Below are 24019 nucleotides of genomic sequence, written 5' to 3'. Positions count from 1 at the left end.
CAGTATCACATACCCCTCTCAGTATCACATACCCCTCTCAGTATCACATACCCCTCTCAGTATCACATACTCCTCTCAGTATCTCACACACCTCTCTCAGTATCTCACACACCTCTCTCAGTATCTCACACACACTCCCCTCTCAGGATCACACACACACCCCTCTCAGGATCTCACACACCCCTCTCAGGATCTCACACACCCCTCTCAGTATCTCACACACCCCTCTCAGTATCACACACACACTCCCCTCTCAGTATCTCACACACACTGCCCTCTCAGTATCTCACACACACTCCCCTCTTAGTATCACACACCCCTCTCAGGATCTCACACACCCCTCTCAGTATCTCACACACCCCTCTCAGTATCACACACACACTCCCCTCTCAGTATCTCACACACACTGCCCTCTCAGTATCTCACACACACTGCCCTCTCAGTATCTCACACACACTCCCCTCTCAGTATCACACACACACTCCTCTCAGTGTCACACACACACACTCCTGTCAGTATCACACACACTCCTCTCAGTATCACACACACACTCCTCTCAGTATCACACAACCCCTCCTCTCAGTATCTCACACCCCCCTCTCCATATCTCACCCCCCCCTCTCAGTATCTCACCCCCCCCTCTCAGTATCTCACCCCTCCCTCTCAGTATCTCACCCCTCCCTCTCAGTATCTCACCCCTCCCTCTCAGTATCTCACCCCTCCCTCTCAGTATCTCACACATCCCTCTCAGTATCTCACACACCCCTCTCAGTATCTCACACACACCTCTCAGGAACACACACACACACACACTCCCCTCTCAGTATCTCACACACACTCCCCTCTCAGTATCACGCACACACACTCCTCTCAGTATCACACACACACTCCCCTCTCAGTATCTCACACACACTGCCCTCTCAGTATCTCACACACACTCCCCTCTTAGTATCACACACCCCTCTCAGGATCTCACACACCCCTCTCAGTATCTCACACACCCCTCTCAGTATCACACACACACTCCCCTCTCAGTATCTCACACACACTGCCCTCTCAGTATCTCACACACACTGCCCTCTCAGTATCTCACACACACTCCCCTCTCAGTATCACACACACACTCCTCTCAGTGTCACACACACACACTCCTGTCAGTATCACACACACTCCTCTCAGTATCACACACACACTCCTCTCAGTATCACACAACCCCTCCTCTCAGTATCTCACACCCCCCTCTCCATATCTCACCCCCCCCTCTCAGTATCTCACCCCCCCCTCTCAGTATCTCACCCCTCCCTCTCAGTATCTCACCCCTCCCTCTCAGTATCTCACCCCTCCCTCTCAGTATCTCACCCCTCCCTCTCAGTATCTCACACATCCCTCTCAGTATCTCACACACCCCTCTCAGTATCTCACACACACCTCTCAGGAACACACACACACACACACTCCCCTCTCAGTATCTCACACACACTCCCCTCTCAGTATCACGCACACACACTCCTCTCAGTATCACACACACACTCCCCTCTCAGTATCTCACACACACTGCCCTCTCAGTATCTCACACACGCCTCTCAGTATCTCACACTCCCCTCTCAGTATCACGCACACACACTCCTCTCAGTATCACACACACACTCCCCTCTCAGTATCTCACACACCCCTCTCAGTATCTCACACACCTCTCTCAGTATCACACACACACCCCTCTCAGTATCTCACACTCACCTCTCAGTATCTCTCACTCACCTCTCAGTATCACACACACACTCCCCTCTCAGTATCACACACACACTCCCCTCTCAGTATCACACACCCCTCTCAGTATCACACACACCTCTCTCAGTATCACACACACACCCCTCTCAGTATCTCACACTCACCTCTCAGTATCTCTCACTCACCTCTCAGTATCACACACACACTCCCCTCTCAGTATCACACACACACTCCCCTCTCAGTATCTCACACACCCCTCTCAGTATCACACACACCCTTCTCAGTATCACACGCCCCTCTCTCAGTATCACACACACACACCCATCTCAGTATCTCACACACACTCCACTCTCAGTATCTCACACACCCCTCTCAGTATCACACACACACTCCTGTCAGTATCACACACACTCCTCTCAGTATCACACACACATTCCTCTCAGTATCACACACCCCCTCCTCTCAGTATCTCACACCCCCCTCTCCATATCTCACCCCCCCCTCTCAGTATCTCACACACCACTCTCAGTATCTCACCCCCCCTCTCAGTATCTCACACACCTCTCTCAGGATCACACACACACACACCTCTCAGGATCACACACACACACACCCCTCTCAGTATCTCACACACACTCCCCTCTCAGTATCACACACACACTCCCCCCTCAGTATCTCACACACCCCTCTCAGTATCTCACACACCCCTCTCAGTATCACATACACACTCCCCTCTCAGTATCTCACACACACTGCCCTCTCAGTATCTCACACACGCCTCTCAGTATCTCACACTCCCCTCTCAGTATCTCACACACACTCCCCTCTCAATATCTCACACACACTCCCCTCTCAATATCTCACACACACTCCCCTCTCAGTATCTCACACTCCCCTCTCAGTATCTCACACTCCCCTCTCAGTATCTCACACTTCCCTCTCAGTATCTCACACTCCCCTCTCAGTATCTCACACTCCCCTCTCAGTATCACACACTCCCCTCTCAGTATCTCACACACACTCCCCTCTCAGTATCACACACATCCCTCTCAGTATCTCACAGTCCCCTCTCAGTATCACACACACACTCCTCTCAGTATCACACACCCCCTCCTCTCAGTATCTCACACCCCCCTCTCCATATCTCACACCCCCCTCTCAGTATCTCACCCCCCCCCCTCTCAGTATCTCACCCCTCCCTCTCAGTATCTCACACATCCCTCTCAGTATCTCACACACCCCTCTCAGTATCTCACACACACCTCTCAGGAACACACACACACACACACACACTCCCCTCTCAGTATCTCACACACACTCCCCTCTCAGTATCACGCACACACACTCCTCTCAGTATCACACACACACTCCCCTCTCAGTATCTCACACACACTGCCCTCTCAGTATCTCACACACGCCTCTCAGTATCTCACACTCCCCTCTCAGTATCACACACACACTCCCCTCTCAGTATCACACACACCCCTCTCAGTATCACACACACCTCTCTCAGTATCACACACACACCCCTCTCAGTATCTCACACTCACCTCTCAGTATCTCTCACTCACCTCTCAGTATCACACACACACTCCCCTCTCAGTATCACACACACACTCCCCTCTCAGTATCTCACACACCCCTCTCAGTATCACACACACCCCTCTCAGTATCACACGCCCCTCTCTCAGTATCAGACACACACACCCATCTCAGTATCTCACACACACTCCACTCTCAGTATCTCACACACCCCTCTCAGTATCACACACACACTCCTGTCAGTATCACACACACTCCTCTCAGTATCACACACACATTCCTCTCAGTATCACACACCCCCTCCTCTCAGTATCTCACACCCCCCTCTCCATATCTCACCCCCCCCTCTCAGTATCTCACACACCACTCTCAGTATCTCACCCCCCCTCTCAGTATCTCACACACCTCTCTCAGGATCACACACACACACACCTCTCAGGATCACACACACACACACCCCTCTCAGTATCTCACACACACTCCCCTCTCAGTATCACACACACACTCCCCCCTCAGTATCTCACACACCCCTCTCAGTATCTCACACACCCCTCTCAGTATCACACACACACTCCCCTCTCAGGATCTCACACACACTGCCCTCTCAGTATCTCACACACGCCTCTCAGTATCTCACACTCCCCTCTCAGTATCTCACACACACTCCCCTCTCAATATCTCACACACACTCCCCTCTCAGTATCTCACACTCCCCTCTCAGTATCTCACACTCCCCTCTCAGTATCTCACACTTCCCTCTCAGTATCTCACACTCCCCTCTCAGTATCTCACACTCCCCTCTCAGTATCACACACTCCCCTCTCAGTATCTCACACACACTCCCCTCTCAGTATCTCACACTCCCCTCTCAGTATCACACACATCCCTCTCAGTATATCACAGTCCCCTCTCAGTATCACACACTCCCCTCTCAGTATCTCACACTCCCCTCTCAGTATCTCACACTCCCCTCTCAGGATCTCACACACACTCCCCTCTCAGTATCACACACTCCCCTCTCAGTATCTCACACTCCCCTCTCAGGATCTCACACACACTCCCCTCTCAGTATCACACACTCCCCTCTCAGTATCTCACCCCCCCGTCTCAATATCTCACACATCCCTCTCAGTATCTCACACACCCCTCTCAGTATCTCACACACACCTCTCAGGAACACACACACACACACACCCCCCTCTCAGTATCTCACACACACTCCCCTCTCAGTATCATACACACACTCCTCTCAGTACCACACACACACACTCCTCTCAGTATCACACACTCCCCTCTCAGTATCTCACACACACTCCCCTCTCAGTATCACACACACACTCCCCTCTCAGTATCTCACACACCCCTCTCAGTATCACACACACCCCTCTCAGTATCACACGCAACTCTCTCAGTATCACAGACACACACACATCTCCGTATCTCACACACACTCCACTCTCAGTATCTCACACACCCCTCTCAGTATCACACACACACTCCTGTCAGTATCACACACACACTCCTCTCAGTATCACACACACATTCCTCTCAGTATCACACACCCCCTCCTCTCAGTATCTCACACCCCCCTCTCCATATCTCACCCCCCCCTCAGTATCTCACACACCACTCTCAGTATCTCACACACCCCTCTCAGTATCACACACACACTCCCCTCTCAGTATCTCACACACACTGCCCTCTCAGTATCTCACACACGCCTCTCAGTATCTCACACTCCCCTCTCAGTATCTCACACACACTCCCCTCTCAATATCTCACACACACTCCCCTCTCAGTATCTCACACACACTCCACTCTCAGTATCTCACACTCCCCTCTCAGTATCACACACACCCCTCTCAGTATCTCACAGTCCCCTCAGTATCTCACAGTCCCCTCTCAGTATCACACACTCCCCTCTCAGTATCACACACTCCCCTCTCAGTATCTCACACTCCCCTCAGTATCTCACACTCCCCTCTCAGTATCTCACACTCCCTTCTCAGTATCTCACACTCCCCTCTCAGGATCTCACACACACTACCCTCTCAGTATCACACACTCCCCTCTCAGTATCACACACTCCCCTCTCAGTATCTCACACTCCCCTCTCAGGATCTCACACACACTCCGCTCTCAGTATCACACACTCCCCTCTCAGTATCTCACACTCCCCTCTCAGTATCACACAATCCCCTCTCAGTATCACACACTCCCCTCTCAGTATCTCACACTCCCCTCTCAGTATCACACACTCCCCTCTCAGTATCACACAATCCCCTCTCAGTATCACACAATCCCCTCTCAGTATCACACACTCACCTCTCAGTATCTCACACTCCCCTCTCAGGATCTCACACACACTCCCCTCTCAGTATCTCACACTCCCCTCTCAGTATCTCACACTCCCCTCTCAGTATCTCACACTCCCCTCTCAGTATCTCACACTCCCCTCTCAGTATCACACACTCCCCTCTCCCCTCTCAGTATCACACACACACATCCCACTCATTTTCACACACCCCTCGCAGTATCACACACCCCTCGCGGTATCACACACCCCTCGCGGTATCACACACCCCTCGCGGTATCACACATCCCTCGCGGTATCACACACCCCTCGCGGTATCACACACCCCTCGCGGTATCACACACCCCTCTCAGTATCACACACCCCTCTCAGTATCACACACCCCTCTCAGTATCACACACACCCCTCTCAGTATCACACACGCCCCTCTCAGTATCACATACACCCCTCTCAGTATCACACACACCCCTCTCAGTATCACACACACCCCTCTCAGTATCACACCCCCCCTCAGTATCACACACACCCCTCTCAGTATCTCACACTCCACTCTCAGTATCTCACACACACTTCCCTCTCAGTATCTCACACTCCCTTCTCAGTATCTCACACTCCCCCCTCAGTATCTGACACTCCCCTCTTAGTATCTCGCACTCCCCTCTCAGTATCTCACACACACTCCCCTCTCAGTATCACACACCTCTCTCAGTATCACATACCCCTCTCAGTATCACATACCCCTCTCAGTATCACATACCCCTCTCAGTATCACATACCCCTCTCAGTATCACATACCCCTCTCAGTATCACATACCCCTCTCAGTATCACATACTCCTCTCAGTATCTCACACACCTCTCTCAGTATCTCACACACCTCTCTCAGTATCTCACACACACTCCCCTCTCAGGATCACACACACACCCCTCTCAGGATCTCACACACCCCTCTCAGGATCTCACACACCCCTCTCAGTATCTCACACACCCCTCTCAGTATCACACACACACTCCCCTCTCAGTATCTCACACACACTGCCCTCTCAGTATCTCACACACACTGCCCTCTCAGTATCTCACACACACTCCCCTCTCAGTATCACACACACACTCCTCTCAGTGTCACACACACACACTCCTGTCAGTATCACACACACTCCTCTCAGTATCACACACACACTCCCCTCTCAGTATCACACAACCCCTCCTCTCAGTATCTCACACCCCCCTCTCCATATCTCAGCCCCCCCTCTCAGTATCTCACCCCCCCCTCTCAGTATCTCACCCCTCCCTCTCAGTATCTCACCCCTCCCTCTCAGTATCTCACCCCTCCCTCTCAGTATCTCACACATCCCTCTCAGTATCTCACACACCCCTCTCAGTATCTCACACACACCTCTCAGGAACACACACACACACACACTCCCCTCTCAGTATCTCACACACACTCCCCTCTCAGTATCACGCACACACACTCCTCTCAGTATCACACACACACTCCCCTCTCAGTATCTCACACACACTGCCCTCTCAGTATCTCACACACGCCTCTCAGTATCTCACACTCCCCTCTCAGTATCACGCACACACACTCCTCTCAGTATCACACACACACTCCCCTCTCAGTATCTCACACACCCCTCTCAGTATCTCACACACCTCTCTCAGTATCACACACACACCCCTCTCAGTATCTCTCACTCACCTCTCAGTATCTCTCACTCACCTCTCAGTATCACACACACACTCCCCTCTCAGTATCACACACACACTCCCCTCTCAGTATCACACACACCCCTCTCAGTATCACACACACCTCTCTCAGTATCTCACACACACCCCTCTCAGTATCTCACATTCACCTCTCAGTATCTCTCACTCACCTCTCAGTATCACACACACACTCCCCTCTCAATATCACACACACACTCCCCTCTCAGTATCTCACACACCCCTCTCAGTATCACACACACCCTTCTCAGTATCACACGCCCCTCTCTCAGTATCACACACACACACCCATCTCAGTATCTCACACACACTCCACTCTCAGTATCTCACACACCCCTCTCAGTATCACACACACACTCCTGTCAGTATCACACACACTCCTCTCAGTATCACACACACATTCCTCTCAGTATCACACACCCCCTCCTCTCAGTATCTCACACCCCCCTCTCCATATCTCACCCCCCCCCTCTCAGTATCTCACACACCACTCTCAGTATCTCACCCCCCCTCTCAGTATCTCACACATCCCTCTCAGTATCTCACACACCCCTCTCAGTATCTCACACACACCTCTCAGGAACACACACACACACACACTCCCCTCTCAGTATCTCACACACACTCCCCTCTCAGTATCACGCACACACACTCCTCTCAGTATCACACACACACTCCCCTCTCAGTATCTCACACACCCCTCTCAGTATCTCACACACCTCTCTCAGTATCACACACACACCCCTCTCAGTATCTCTCACTCACCTCTCAGTATCTCTCACTCACCTCTCAGTATCACACACACACTCCCCTCTCAGTATCACACACACACTCCCCTCTCAGTATCACACACACCCCTCTCAGTATCACACACACCTCTCTCAGTATCACACACACACCCCTCTCAGTATCTCACATTCACCTCTCAGTATCTCTCACTCACCTCTCAGTATCACACACACACTCCCCTCTCAATATCACACACACACTCCCCTCTCAGTATCTCACACACCCCTCTCAGTATCACACACACCCTTCTCAGTATCACACGCCCCTCTCTCAGTATCACACACACACACCCATCTCAGTATCTCACACACACTCCACTCTCAGTATCTCACACACCCCTCTCAGTATCACACACACACTCCTGTCAGTATCACACACACTCCTCTCAGTATCACACACACATTCCTCTCAGTATCACACACCCCCTCCTCTCAGTATCTCACACCCCCCTCTCCATATCTCACCCCCCCCTCTCAGTATCTCACACACCACTCTCAGTATCTCACCCCCCCTCTCAGTATCTCACACATCCCTCTCAGTATCTCACACACCCCTCTCAGTATCTCACACACACCTCTCAGGAACACACACACACACACACTCCCCTCTCAGTATCTCACACACACTCCCCTCTCAGTATCACGCACACACACTCCTCTCAGTATCACACACACACTCCCCTCTCAGTATCTCACACACACTGCCCTCTCAGTATCTCACACACGCCTCTCAGTATCTCACACTCCCCTCTCAGTATCACGCACACACACTCCTCTCAGTATCACACACACACCCCTCTCAGTATCTCTCACTCACCTCTCAGTATCTCTCACTCACCTCTCAGTATCACACACACACTCCCCTCTCAGTATCACACACACACTCCCCTCTCAGTATCACACACACCCCTCTCAGTATCACACACACCTCTCTCAGTATCACACACACACCCCTCTCAGTATCTCACACTCACCTCTCAGTATCTCTCACTCACCTCTCAGTATCACACACACACTCCCCTCTCAGTATCACACACACACTCCCCTCTCAGTATCTCACACACCCCTCTCAGTATCTCACACACCTCTCTCAGTATCACACACACACCCCTCTCAGTATCTCTCACTCACCTCTCAGTATCTCTCACTCACCTCTCAGTATCACACACACACTCCCCTCTCAGTATCACACACACACTCCCCTCTCAGTATCACACACACCCCTCTCAGTATCACACACACCTCTCTCAGTATCACACACACACCCCTCTCAGTATCTCACACTCACCTCTCAGTATCTCTCACTCCCCTCTCAGTATCACACACACACTCCCCTCTCAGTATCACACACACACTCCCCTCTCAGTATCTCACACACCCCTCTCAGTATCACACACACCCTTCTCAGTATCACACGCCCCTCTCTCAGTATCACACACACACACCCATCTCAGTATCTCACACACACTCCACTCTCAGTATCTCACACACCCCTCTCAGTATCACACACACACTCCTGTCAGTATCACACACACTCCTCTCAGTATCACACACACATTCCTCTCAGTATCACACACCCCCCCCTCTCCATATCTCACACCCCCCTCTCCATATCTCACCCCCCCCTCTCAGTATCTCACACACCACTCTCAGTATCTCACCCCCCCTCTCAGTATCTCACACACCTCTCTCAGGATCACACACACACACACCTCTCAGGATCACACACACACACACCCCTCTCAGTATCTCACACACTCCCCTCTCAGTATCACACACACACTCCCCCCTCAGTATCTCACACACCCCTCTCAGTATCTCACACACCCCTCTCAGTATCACATACACACTCCCCTCTCAGTATCTCACACACACTGCCCTCTCAGTATCTCACACACGCCTCTCAGTATCTCACACTCCCCTCTCAGTATCTCACACACACTCCCCTCTCAATATCTCACACACACTCCCCTCTCAATATCTCACACACACTCCCCTCTCAGTATCTCACACTCCCCTCTCAGTATCTCACACTCCCCTCTCAGTATCTCACACTCCCCTCTCAGTATCTCACACTTCCCTCTCAGTATCTCACACTCCCCTCTCAGTATCTCACACTCCCCTCTCAGTATCACACACTCCCCTCTCAGTATCTCACACACACTCCCCTCTCAGTATCACACACATCCCTCTCAGTATCTCACAGTCCCCTCTCAGTATCACACACACACTCCTCTCAGTATCACACACCCCCTCCTCTCAGTATCTCACACCCCCCTCTCCATATCTCACACCCCCCTCAGTATCTCACCCCCTCCCTCTCAGTATCTCACCCCTCCCTCTCAGTATCTCACACATCCCTCTCAGTATCTCACACACCCCTCTCAGTATCTCACACACACCTCTCAGGAACACACACACACACACACACACTCCCCTCTCAGTATCTCACACACACTCCCCTCTCAGTATCACGCACACACACTCCTCTCAGTATCTCACACACACTCCCCTCTCAGTATCTCACACACACTGCCCTCTCAGTATCTCACACACGCCTCTCAGTATCTCACACTCCCCTCTCAGTATCACACACACACTCCCCTCTCAGTATCACACACACCCCTCTCAGTATCACACACACCTCTCTCAGTATCACACACACACCCCTCTCAGTATCTCACACTCACCTCTCAGTATCTCTCACTCACCTCTCAGTATCACACACACACTCCCCTCTCAGTATCACACACACATTCCCCTCTCAGTATCTCACACACCCCTCTCAGTATCACACACACCCCTCTCAGTATCACACGCCCCTCTCTCAGTATCAGACACACACACCCCTCTCAGTATCACACACACACTCCACTCTCAGTATCTCACACACCCCTCTCAGTATCACACACACACTCCTGTCAGTATCACACACACTCCTCTCAGTATCACACACACATTCCTCTCAGTATCACACACCCCCTCCTCTCAGTATCTCACACCCCCCTCTCCATATCTCACCCCCCCCTCTCAGTATCTCACACACCACTCTCAGTATCTCACCCCCCCTCTCAGTATCTCACACACCTCTCTCAGGATCACACACACACACACCTCTCAGGATCACACACACACACACCCCTCTCAGTATCACACACACACTCCCCCCTCAGTATCTCACACACCCCTCTCAGTATCTCACACACCCCTCTCAGTATCACACACACACTCCCCTCTCAGTATCTCACACACACTGCCCTCTCAGTATCTCACACACGCCTCTCAGTATCTCACACTCCCCTCTCAGTATCTCACACACACTCCCCTCTCAATATCTCACACACACTCCCCTCTCAATATCTCACACACACTCCCCTCTCAGTATCTCACACTCCCCTCTCAGTATCTCACACTCCCCTCTCAGTATCTCACACTTCCCTCTCAGTATCTCACACTCCCCTCTCAGTATCTCACACTCCCCTCTCAGTATCACACACTCCCCTCTCAGTATCTCACACACACTCCCCTCTCAGTATCTCACACTCCCCTCTCAGTATCACACACATCCCTCTCAGTATATCACAGTCCCCTCTCAGTATCACACACTCCCCTCTCAGTATCTCACACTCCCCTCTCAGTATCTCACACTCCCCTCTCAGTATCTCACACTCCCCTCTCAGGATCTCACACACACTCCCCTCTCAGTATCACACACTCCCCTCTCAGTATCACACACTCCCCTCTCAGTATCTCACACTCCCCTCTCAGGATCTCACACACACTCCCCTCTCAGTATCACACACTCCCCTCTCAGTAACACACACTCCCCTCTCAGTATCTCACCCCCCCCTCTCAATATCTCACACATCCCTCTCAGTATCTCACACACCCATCTCAGTATCTCACACACACCTCTCAGGAACACACACACACACCCCCCTCTCAGTATCTCACACACAGTCCCCTCTCAGTATCATACACACACTCCTCTCAGTATCACACACACACACTCCTCTCAGTATCACACACTCCCCTCTCAGTATCTCACACACACTCCCCTCTCAGTATCACACACACACTCCCCTCTCAGTATCACACACACCCCTCTCAGTATCACACACACCTCTCTCAGTATCACACACACACCCTTCTCAGTATCTCACACTCACCTATCAGTATCTCACACTCACCTCTCAGTATCACACACACACTCCCCTCTCAGTATCACACAAACACTCCCCTCTCAGTATCTCACACACCCCTCTCAGTATCACACACACACTCCTCTCAGTATCACACACACATTCCTCTCAGTATCACACATCCCCTCCTCTCAGTATCTCACACCCCCCTCTCCATATCTCACCCCCCCTCTCAGTATCTCACACACCACTCTCAGTATCTCACCCCCCCTCTCAGTATCTCACACACCTCTCTCAGGATCACACACACACACACCCCTCTCAGTATCTCACACACACTCCCCTCTCAGTATCACACACACACTCCCCCCTCAGTATCTCACACACCCCTCTCAGTATCTCACACACCCCTCTCAGTATCACACACACACTCCCCTCTCAGTATCTCACACACACTGCCCTCTCAGTATCTCACACACGCCTCTCAGTATCTCACACTCCCCTCTCAGTATCTCACACACACTCCCCTCTCAATATCTCACACACACTCCCCTCTCAGTATCTCACACACACTCCCCTCTCAGTATCTCACACTCCCCTCTCAGTATCTCACACACACTCCCCTCTCAGTATCTCACACTCCCCTCTCAGTATCTCACACTCCCCTCTCAGTATCGCACACACACTCCCCTCTCAGTATCTCACACACACTGCCCCCTCAGTATCTCACACACACTCCCCTCTTAGTATCACACACCCCTCTCAGGATCTCGCACACCCCTCTCAGTATCTCACACACCCCTCTCAGTATCACACACACACTCCCCTCTCAGTATCTCACACACACTGCCCTCTCAGTATCACACACCCCTCTCAGTATCACACACACATACCTTTCTCAGTATTACACACTCCTCTCAGTATCACACAGCCCTCTCAGTATCTCACACTCCCCTCTCAGTATCACACACACACACCCCTCTCAGTATCACACACACCCCTCTCAGTATCACACACACCCCTCTCAGTATCACACAAACCCCTCTCAGTATCTCACACTCCCCTCTCAGTATCTCACACTCCCCTCTCAGTATCTCACACTCCCCTCTCAGTATCTCACACTCCCCTCTCAGTATCTCACACTCCCCTCTCAGTATCTCACACTCCCCTCTCAGTATCTCACACTCCCCTCTCAGTATCTCACACTCCCCTCTCAGTATCTCACACTCCCCTCTCAGTATCTCACACTCCCCTCTCAGTATCTCACACTCCCCTCTCGGTATCTCACACTCCACTCTCAGTATTTCACACACACTCCCCTCTCAGTATCTCACACTCCCCCCTCAGTATCTCACACACACACACACACACCTCTCTCAGTATCTCACACACACTCCCCTCTCAGTATCACACACACACTCCTCTCAGTGTCACACACACACACTCCTGTCAGTATCACACACACTCCTCTCAGTATCACACACACACTCCTCTCAGTATCACACAACCCCTCCTCTCAGTATCTCACATCCCCCTCTCCATATCTCACCCCCCCCTCTCAGTATCTCACCCCTCCCTCTCAGTATCTCACCCCTCCCTCTCAGTATCTCACCCCTCCCTCTCAGTATCTCACACATCTCTCTCAGTATCTCACACACCCCTCTCAGTATCTCACACACACCTCTCAGGAACACACACACACACACACTCCCCTCTCAGTATCTCACACACACTCCCCTCTCAGTATCACGCACACACACTCCTCTCAGTATCACACACACACTCCCCTCTCAGTATCTCACACACACTCCCCTCTCAGTATCTCACACACACTGCTCTCTCAGTATCTCACACTGCCCTCTCAGTATCTCACACACCCCTCTCAGTATCTCACACACCTCTCTCAGTATCACACACACACCCCTCTCAGTATCTCACACTCACCTCTCAGTATCTCTCACTCACCTCTCAGTATCACACACACACTCCCCTCTCAGTATCACACACACACTCCCCTCTCAGTATCATACACACACTCCCCTCTCAGTATCACACACACCCCTCTCAGTATCACACACACCTCTCTCAGTATCACACACACACCCCTCTCAGTATCTCTCACTCACCTCTCAGTATCACACACACACTCCCCTCTCAGTATCACACACACACTCCCCTCTCAGTATCTCACACACCCCTCTCAGTATCACACACACCCCTCTCAGTATCACACGCCCCTCTCTCAGTATCACACACACACACCCATCTCAGTATCTCACACACACTCCACTCTCAGTATCTCACACACCCCTCTCAGTATCACACACACACTCCTGTCAGTATCACACACACTCCTCTCAGTATCACACACACATTCCTCTCAGTATCACACACACATTCCTCTCAGTATCACACACCCCCTCCTCTCAGTATCTCACACCCCCCTCTCCATATCTCACCCCCCCCTCTCAGTATCTCACACACCACTCTCAGTATCTCACCCCCCCTCTCAGTATCTCACACACCTCTCTCAGGATCACACACACACACACCTCTCAGGATCACACACACACACACACTCCCCTCTCAGTATCTCACACACACTCCCCTCTCAGTATCACGCACACACACTCCTCTCAGTATCACACACACACTCCCCTCTCAGTATCTCACACACACTCCCCTCTCAGTATCTCACACACACTGCCCTCTCAGTATCTCACACTGCCCTCTCAGTATCTCACACACCCCTCTCAGTATCTCACACACCTCTCTCAGTATCACACACACACCCCTCTCAGTATCTCACACTCACCTCTCAGTATCTCTCACTCACCTCTCAGTATCACACACACACTCCCCTCTCAGTATCATACACACACTCCCCTCTCAGTATCACACACACCCCTCTCAGTATCACACACACCTCTCTCAGTATCACACACACACCCCTCTCAGTATCTCTCACTCACCTCTCAGTATCACACACACACTCCCCTCTCAGTATCACACACACACTCCCCTCTCAGTATCTCACACACCCCTCTCAGTATCACACACACACCTCTCAGTATCACACGCCCCTCTCTCAGTATCAGACACACACACCCATCTCAGTATCTCACACACACTCCACTCTCAGTATCTCACACACCCCTCTCAGTATCACACACACACTCCTGTCAGTATCACACACACTCCTCTCAGTATCACACACACATTCCTCTCAGTATCACACACCCCCTCCTCTCAGTATCTCACACCCCCCTCTCCATATCTCACCCCCCCCTCTCAGTATCTCACACACCACTCTCAGTATCTCACCCCCCCTCTCAGTATCTCACACACCTCTCTCAGGATCACACACACACACACCTCTCAGGATCACACACACACACACCCCTCTCAGTATCTCACACACACTCCCCTCTCAGTATCACACACACACTCCCCCCTCAGTATCTCACACACCCCTCTCAGTATCACACACACACTCCCCTCTCAGTATCTCACACACACTGCCCTCTCAGTATCTCACACACGCCTCTCAGTATCTCACACTCCCCTCTCAGTATCTCACACACACTCCCCTCTCAATATCTCACACACACTCCCCTCTCAATATCTCACACACACTCCCCTCTCAGTATCTCACACTCCCCTCTCAGTATCTCACACTCCCCTCTCAGTATCTCACACTCCCCTCTCAGTATCTCACACTCCCCTCTCAGTATCTCACACTCCCCTCTCAGTATCTCACACTTCCCTCTCAGTATCTCACACTCCCCTCTCAGTATCTCACACACACTCCCCTCTCAGTATCACACACATCCCTCTCAGTATCTCACAGTCCCCTCTCAGTATCACACACACACTCCTCTCAGTATCACACACCCCCTCCTCTCAGTATCTCACACCCCCCTCTCCATATCTCACACCCCCCTCTCAATATCTCACCCCCCCCCTCTCAGTATCTCACCCCTCCCTCTCAGTATCTCACACATCCCTCTCAGTATCTCACACACCCCTCTCAGTATCTCACACACACCTCTCAGGAACACACACACACACACACACTCCCCTCTCAGTATCTCACACACACTCCCCTCTCAGTATCACGCACACACACTCCTCTCAGTATCACACACACACACCTCTCTCAGTATCACACACACACCCCTCTCAGTATCTCACACTCACCTCTCAGTATCTCTCACTCACCTCTCAGTATCACACACACACACCCCTCTCAGTATCACACACACCCCTCTCAGTATCACACGCCCCTCTCTCAGTATCACACACACACACCCATCTCAGTATCACACACACACACCCATCTCAGTATCTCACACACCCCTCTCAGTATCACACACACACTCCTGTCAGTATCTCACACACCCCTCTCAGTATCACACACACACTCCTGTCAGTATCACACACACTCCTCTCAGTATCACACACACATTCCTCTCAGTATCTCACACCCCCTCCTCTCAGTATCTCACACCCCCCTCTCCATATCTCACCCCCCCCTCTCAGTATCTCACACACCACTCTCAGTATCTCACCCCCCCTCTCAGTATCTCACACACCTCTCTCAGGATCACACACACACACACCTCTCAGGATCACACACACACACACCCCTCTCAGTATCTCACACACACTCCCCTCTCAGTATCACACACACACTCCCCCCTCAGTATCTCACACACCCCTCTCAGTATCTCACACACCCCTCTCAGTATCACACACACACTCCCCTCTCAGTATCTCACACACACTGCCCTCTCAGTATCTCACACACGCCTCTCAGTATCTCACACTCCCTTCTCAGTATCTCACACACACTCCCCTCTCAATATCTCACACACACTCCCCTCTCAGTATCTCACACTCCCCTCTCAGTATCTCACACTTCCCTCTCAGTATCTCACACTCCCCTCTCAGTATCTCACACTCCCCTCTCAGTATCACACACTCCCCTCTCAGTATCTCACACTCCCCTCTCAGTATCTCACACTCCCCTCTCAGTATCTCACACTCCCCTCTCAGTATCTCACACTCCCCTCTCAGTATCTCACACTCCCCTCTCAGTATCTCACACTTCCCTCTCAGGATCTCACACTCCCCTCTCAGGATCTCACACACACTCCCCTCTCAGTATCACACACTCCCCTCTCAGTATCACACACTCCCCTCTCAGTATCTCACACTCCCCTCTCAGTATCTCACACACACTCCCCTCTCAGTATCACACACTCCCCTCTCAGTATCACACACTCCCCTCTCAGTATCTCACCCCCCCCTCTCAATATCTCACACATCCCTCTCAGTATCTCACACACCCCTCTCAGTATCTCACACACACCTCTCAGGAACACACACACACACACACACCCCTCTCAGTATCTCACACACACTCCCCTCTCAGTATCATACACACACTCCTCTCAGTATCACACACACACACTCCTCTCAGTATCACACACTTCCCTCTCAGTATCTCACACTCCCCTCTCAGTATCTCACACTCCCCTCTCAGTATCACACACTCCCCTCTCAGTATCTCACACACACTCCCCTCTCAGTATCTCACACTCCCCTCTCAGTATCACACACATCCCTCTCAGTATATCACAGTCCCCTCTCAGTATCACACACTCCCCTCTCAGTATCTCACACTCCCCTCTCAGTATCTCACACTCCCCTCTCAGTATCTCACACTCCCCTCTCAGGATCTCACACTCCCCTCTCAGGATCTCACACACACTCCCCTCTCAGTATCACACACTCCCCTCTCAGTATCACACACTCCCCTCTCAGTATCTCACACTCCCCTCTCAGTATCTCACACACACTCCCCTCTCAGTATCACACACTCCCCTCTCAGTATCACACACTCCCCTCTCAGTATCTCACCCCCCCCTCTCAATATCTCACACATCCCTCTCAGTATCTCACACACCCCTCTCAGTATCTCACACACACCTCTCAGGAACACACACACACACACACACCCCTCTCAGTATCTCACACACACTCCCCTCTCAGTATCATACACACACTCCTCTCAGTATCACACACACACACTCCTCTCAGTATCACACACTCCCCTCTCAGTGTCTCACACACACTCCCCTCTCAGTATCACACACACACTCCCCTCTCAGTATCACACACACCCCTCTCAGTATCACACACACCTCTCTCAGTATCACACACAAACCCTTCTCAGTATCTCACACTCACCTATCAGTATCTCACACTCACCTCTCAGTATCACACACACACTCCCCTCTCAGTATCACACACACACTCCCCTCTCAGTATCTCACACACCCCTCTCAGTATCACACACACACTCCTCTCAGTATCACACACACATTCCTCTCAGTATCACACATCCCCTCCTCTCAGTATCTCACACCCCCCTCTCCATATCTCACCCCCCCCTCTCAGTATCTCACACACCACTCTCAGTATCTCACCCCCCCTCTCAGTATCTCACACACCTCTCTCAGGATCATACACACACACACCTCTCAGGATCACACACACACACACCCCTCTCAGTATCTCACACACACTCCCCTCTCAGTATCACACACACACTCCCCCCTCAGTATCTCACACACCCCTCTCAGTATCTCACACACCCCTCTCAGTATCACACACACACTCCCCTCTCAGTATCTCACACACACTGCCCTCTCAGTATCTCACACATGCCTCTCAGTATCTCACACTCCCCTCTCAGTATCTCACACACACTCCCCTCTCAGTATCTCACACACACTCCCCTCTCAGTATCTCACACTCCCCTCTCAGTATCTCACACACACTCCCCTCTCAGTATCTCACACTCCCCTCTCAGTATCTCACACTCCCCTCTCTATCTCACACTCCCCTCTCAGTATCTCACACTCCCCTCTCAGTATCGCACACACACTCCCCTCTCAGTATCTCACACACACTCACCTCTCAGTATCACACACACACTCCCCTCTCAGTATCACACACACCCCTCTCAGTATCACACACACCTCTCTCAGTATCACACACACACCCCTCTCAGTATCTCACACTCACCTCTCAGTATCTCACACTCACCTCTCAGTATCACACACACACTCCCCTCTCAGTATCACACACACACTCCCCTCTCAGTATCTCACACTCCCCTCTCAGTATCTCACACTCCCCTCTCAGTATCTCACACTCCCCTCTCAGTATCTCACACTCCCCTCTCGGTATCTCACACTCCACTCTCAGTATTTCACACACACTCCCCTCTCAGTATCTCACACTCCCCCCTCAGTATCTCACACACACACACACACACCTCTCTCAGTATCTCACACACACTCCCCTCTCAGTATCACACACACACTCCTCTCAGTGTCACACACACACACTCCTGTCAGTATCACACACACTCCTCTCAGTATCACACACACACTCCTCTCAGTATCACACAACCCCTCCTCTCAGTATCTCACATCCCCCTCTCCATATCTCACCCCCCCCTCTCAGTATCTCACCCCTCCCTCTCAGTATCTCACCCCTCCCTCTCAGTATCTCACCCCTCCCTCTCAGTATCTCACACATCTCTCTCAGTATCTCACACACCCCTCTCAGTATCTCACACACACCTCTCAGGAACACACACACACACACACTCCCCTCTCAGTATCTCACACACACTCCCCTCTCAGTATCACGCACACACACTCCTCTCAGTATCACACACACACTCCCCTCTCAGTATCTCACACACACTCCCCTCTCAGTATCTCACACACACTGCTCTCTCAGTATCTCACACTGCCCTCTCAGTATCTCACACACCCCTCTCAGTATCTCACACACCTCTCTCAGTATCACACACACACCCCTCTCAGTATCTCACACTCACCTCTCAGTATCTCTCACTCACCTCTCAGTATCACACACACACTCCCCTCTCAGTATCACACACACACTCCCCTCTCAGTATCATACACACACTCCCCTCTCAGTATCACACACACCCCTCTCAGTATCACACACACCTCTCTCAGTATCACACACACACCCCTCTCAGTATCTCTCACTCACCTCTCAGTATCACACACACACTCCCCTCTCAGTATCACACACACACTCCCCTCTCAGTATCTCACACACCCCTCTCAGTATCACACACACCCCTCTCAGTATCACACGCCCCTCTCTCAGTATCACACACACACACCCATCTCAGTATCTCACACACACTCCACTCTCAGTATCTCACACACCCCTCTCAGTATCACACACACACTCCTGTCAGTATCACACACACTCCTCTCAGTATCACACACACATTCCTCTCAGTATCACACACACATTCCTCTCAGTATCACACACCCCCTCCTCTCAGTATCTCACACCCCCCTCTCCATATCTCACCCCCCCCTCTCAGTATCTCACACACCACTCTCAGTATCTCACCCCCCCTCTCAGTATCTCACACACCTCTCTCAGGATCACACACACACACACCTCTCAGGATCACACACACACACACACTCCCCTCTCAGTATCTCACACACACTCCCCTCTCAGTATCACGCACACACACTCCTCTCAGTATCACACACACACTCCCCTCTCAGTATCTCACACACACTCCCCTCTCAGTATCTCACACACACTGCCCTCTCAGTATCTCACACTGCCCTCTCAGTATCTCACACACCCCTCTCAGTATCTCACACACCTCTCTCAGTATCACACACACACCCCTCTCAGTATCTCACACTCACCTCTCAGTATCTCTCACTCACCTCTCAGTATCACACACACACTCCCCTCTCAGTATCATACACACACTCCCCTCTCAGTATCACACACACCCCTCTCAGTATCACACACACCTCTCTCAGTATCACACACACACCCCTCTCAGTATCTCTCACTCACCTCTCAGTATCACACACACACTCCCCTCTCAGTATCACACACACACTCCCCTCTCAGTATCTCACACACCCCTCTCAGTATCACACACACACCTCTCAGTATCACACGCCCCTCTCTCAGTATCAGACACACACACCCATCTCAGTATCTCACACACACTCCACTCTCAGTATCTCACACACCCCTCTCAGTATCACACACACACTCCTGTCAGTATCACACACACTCCTCTCAGTATCACACACACATTCCTCTCAGTATCACACACCCCCTCCTCTCAGTATCTCACACCCCCCTCTCCATATCTCACCCCCCCCTCTCAGTATCTCACACACCACTCTCAGTATCTCACCCCCCCTCTCAGTATCTCACACACCTCTCTCAGGATCACACACACACACACCTCTCAGGATCACACACACACACACCCCTCTCAGTATCTCACACACACTCCCCTCTCAGTATCACACACACACTCCCCCCTCAGTATCTCACACACCCCTCTCAGTATCACACACACACTCCCCTCTCAGTATCTCACACACACTGCCCTCTCAGTATCTCACACACGCCTCTCAGTATCTCACACTCCCCTCTCAGTATCTCACACACACTCCCCTCTCAATATCTCACACACACTCCCCTCTCAATATCTCACACACACTCCCCTCTCAGTATCTCACACTCCCCTCTCAGTATCTCACACTCCCCTCTCAGTATCTCACACTCCCCTCTCAGTATCTCACACTCCCCTCTCAGTATCTCACACTCCCCTCTCAGTATCTCACACTTCCCTCTCAGTATCTCACACTCCCCTCTCAGTATCTCACACACACTCCCCTCTCAGTATCACACACATCCCTCTCAGTATCTCACAGTCCCCTCTCAGTATCACACACACACTCCTCTCAGTATCACACACCCCCTCCTCTCAGTATCTCACACCCCCCTCTCCATATCTCACACCCCCCTCTCAATATCTCACCCCCCCCCTCTCAGTATCTCACCCCTCCCTCTCAGTATCTCACACATCCCTCTCAGTATCTCACACACCCCTCTCAGTATCTCACACACACCTCTCAGGAACACACACACACACACACACTCCCCTCTCAGTATCTCACACACACTCCCCTCTCAGTATCACGCACACACACTCCTCTCAGTATCACACACACACACCTCTCTCAGTATCACACACACACCCCTCTCAGTATCTCACACTCACCTCTCAGTATCTCTCACTCACCTCTCAGTATCACACACACACACCCCTCTCAGTATCACACACACCCCTCTCAGTATCACACGCCCCTCTCTCAGTATCACACACACACACCCATCTCAGTATCACACACACACACCCATCTCAGTATCTCACACACCCCTCTCAGTATCACACACACACTCCTGTCAGTATCTCACACACCCCTCTCAGTATCACACACACACTCCTGTCAGTATCACACACACTCCTCTCAGTATCACACACACATTCCTCTCAGTATCTCACACCCCCTCCTCTCAGTATCTCACACCCCCCTCTCCATATCTCACCCCCCCCTCTCAGTATCTCACACACCACTCTCAGTATCTCACCCCCCCTCTCAGTATCTCACACACCTCTCTCAGGATCACACACACACACACCTCTCAGGATCACACACACACACACCCCTCTCAGTATCTCACACACACTCCCCTCTCAGTATCACACACACACTCCCCCCTCAGTATCTCACACACCCCTCTCAGTATCTCACACACCCCTCTCAGTATCACACACACACTCCCCTCTCAGTATCTCACACACACTGCCCTCTCAGTATCTCACACACGCCTCTCAGTATCTCACACTCCCTTCTCAGTATCTCACACACACTCCCCTCTCAATATCTCACACACACTCCCCTCTCAGTATCTCACACTCCCCTCTCAGTATCTCGCACTTCCCTCTCAGTATCTCACACTCCCCTCTCAGTATCTCACACTCCCCTCTCAGTATCACACACTCCCCTCTCAGTATCTCACACTCCCCTCTCAGTATCTCACACTCCCCTCTCAGTATCTCACACTCCCCTCTCAGTATCTCACACTCCCCTCTCAGTATCTCACACTCCCCTCTCAGTATCTCACACTTCCCTCTCAGGATCTCACACTCCCCTCTCAGGATCTCACACACACTCCCCTCTCAGTATCACACACTCCCCTCTCAGTATCACACACTCCCCTCTCAGTATCTCACACTCCCCTCTCAGTATCTCACACACACTCCCCTCTCAGTATCACACACTCCCCTCTCAGTATCACACACTCCCCTCTCAGTATCTCACCCCCCCCTCTCAATATCTCACACATCCCTCTCAGTATCTCACACACCCCTCTCAGTATCTCACACACACCTCTCAGGAACACACACACACACACACACCCCTCTCAGTATCTCACACACACTCCCCTCTCAGTATCATACACACACTCCTCTCAGTATCACACACACACACTCCTCTCAGTATCACACACTTCCCTCTCAGTATCTCACACTCCCCTCTCAGTATCTCACACTCCCCTCTCAGTATCACACACTCCCCTCTCAGTATCTCACACACACTCCCCTCTCAGTATCTCACACTCCCCTCTCAGTATCACACACATCCCTCTCAGTATATCACAGTCCCCTCTCAGTATCACACACTCCCCTCTCAGTATCTCACACTCCCCTCTCAGTATCTCACACTCCCCTCTCAGTATCTCACACTCCCCTCTCAGGATCTCACACTCCCCTCTCAGGATCTCACACACACTCCCCTCTCAGTATCACACACTC

The 24019-nt window shown here is 51.7% G+C and overlaps 1 protein-coding gene across 5 annotated transcripts in view; it reads left to right on the top strand.

Annotated features, from left to right (window-relative positions):
* LOC139226835 (protein kinase C alpha type) overlaps positions 1–24019 on the top strand; it is a 542945-nt gene that overhangs the window by 250601 nt on the left and 268325 nt on the right. The gene's annotated exons all lie outside the window — the stretch shown is intronic.

Source organism: Pristiophorus japonicus, chromosome 16 (genome assembly GCF_044704955.1).
Source record: "Pristiophorus japonicus isolate sPriJap1 chromosome 16, sPriJap1.hap1, whole genome shotgun sequence".
NCBI lineage: Eukaryota > Metazoa > Chordata > Chondrichthyes > Pristiophoridae > Pristiophorus > Pristiophorus japonicus.
This window is presented reverse-complemented; position numbering and strand designations above follow the sequence as displayed.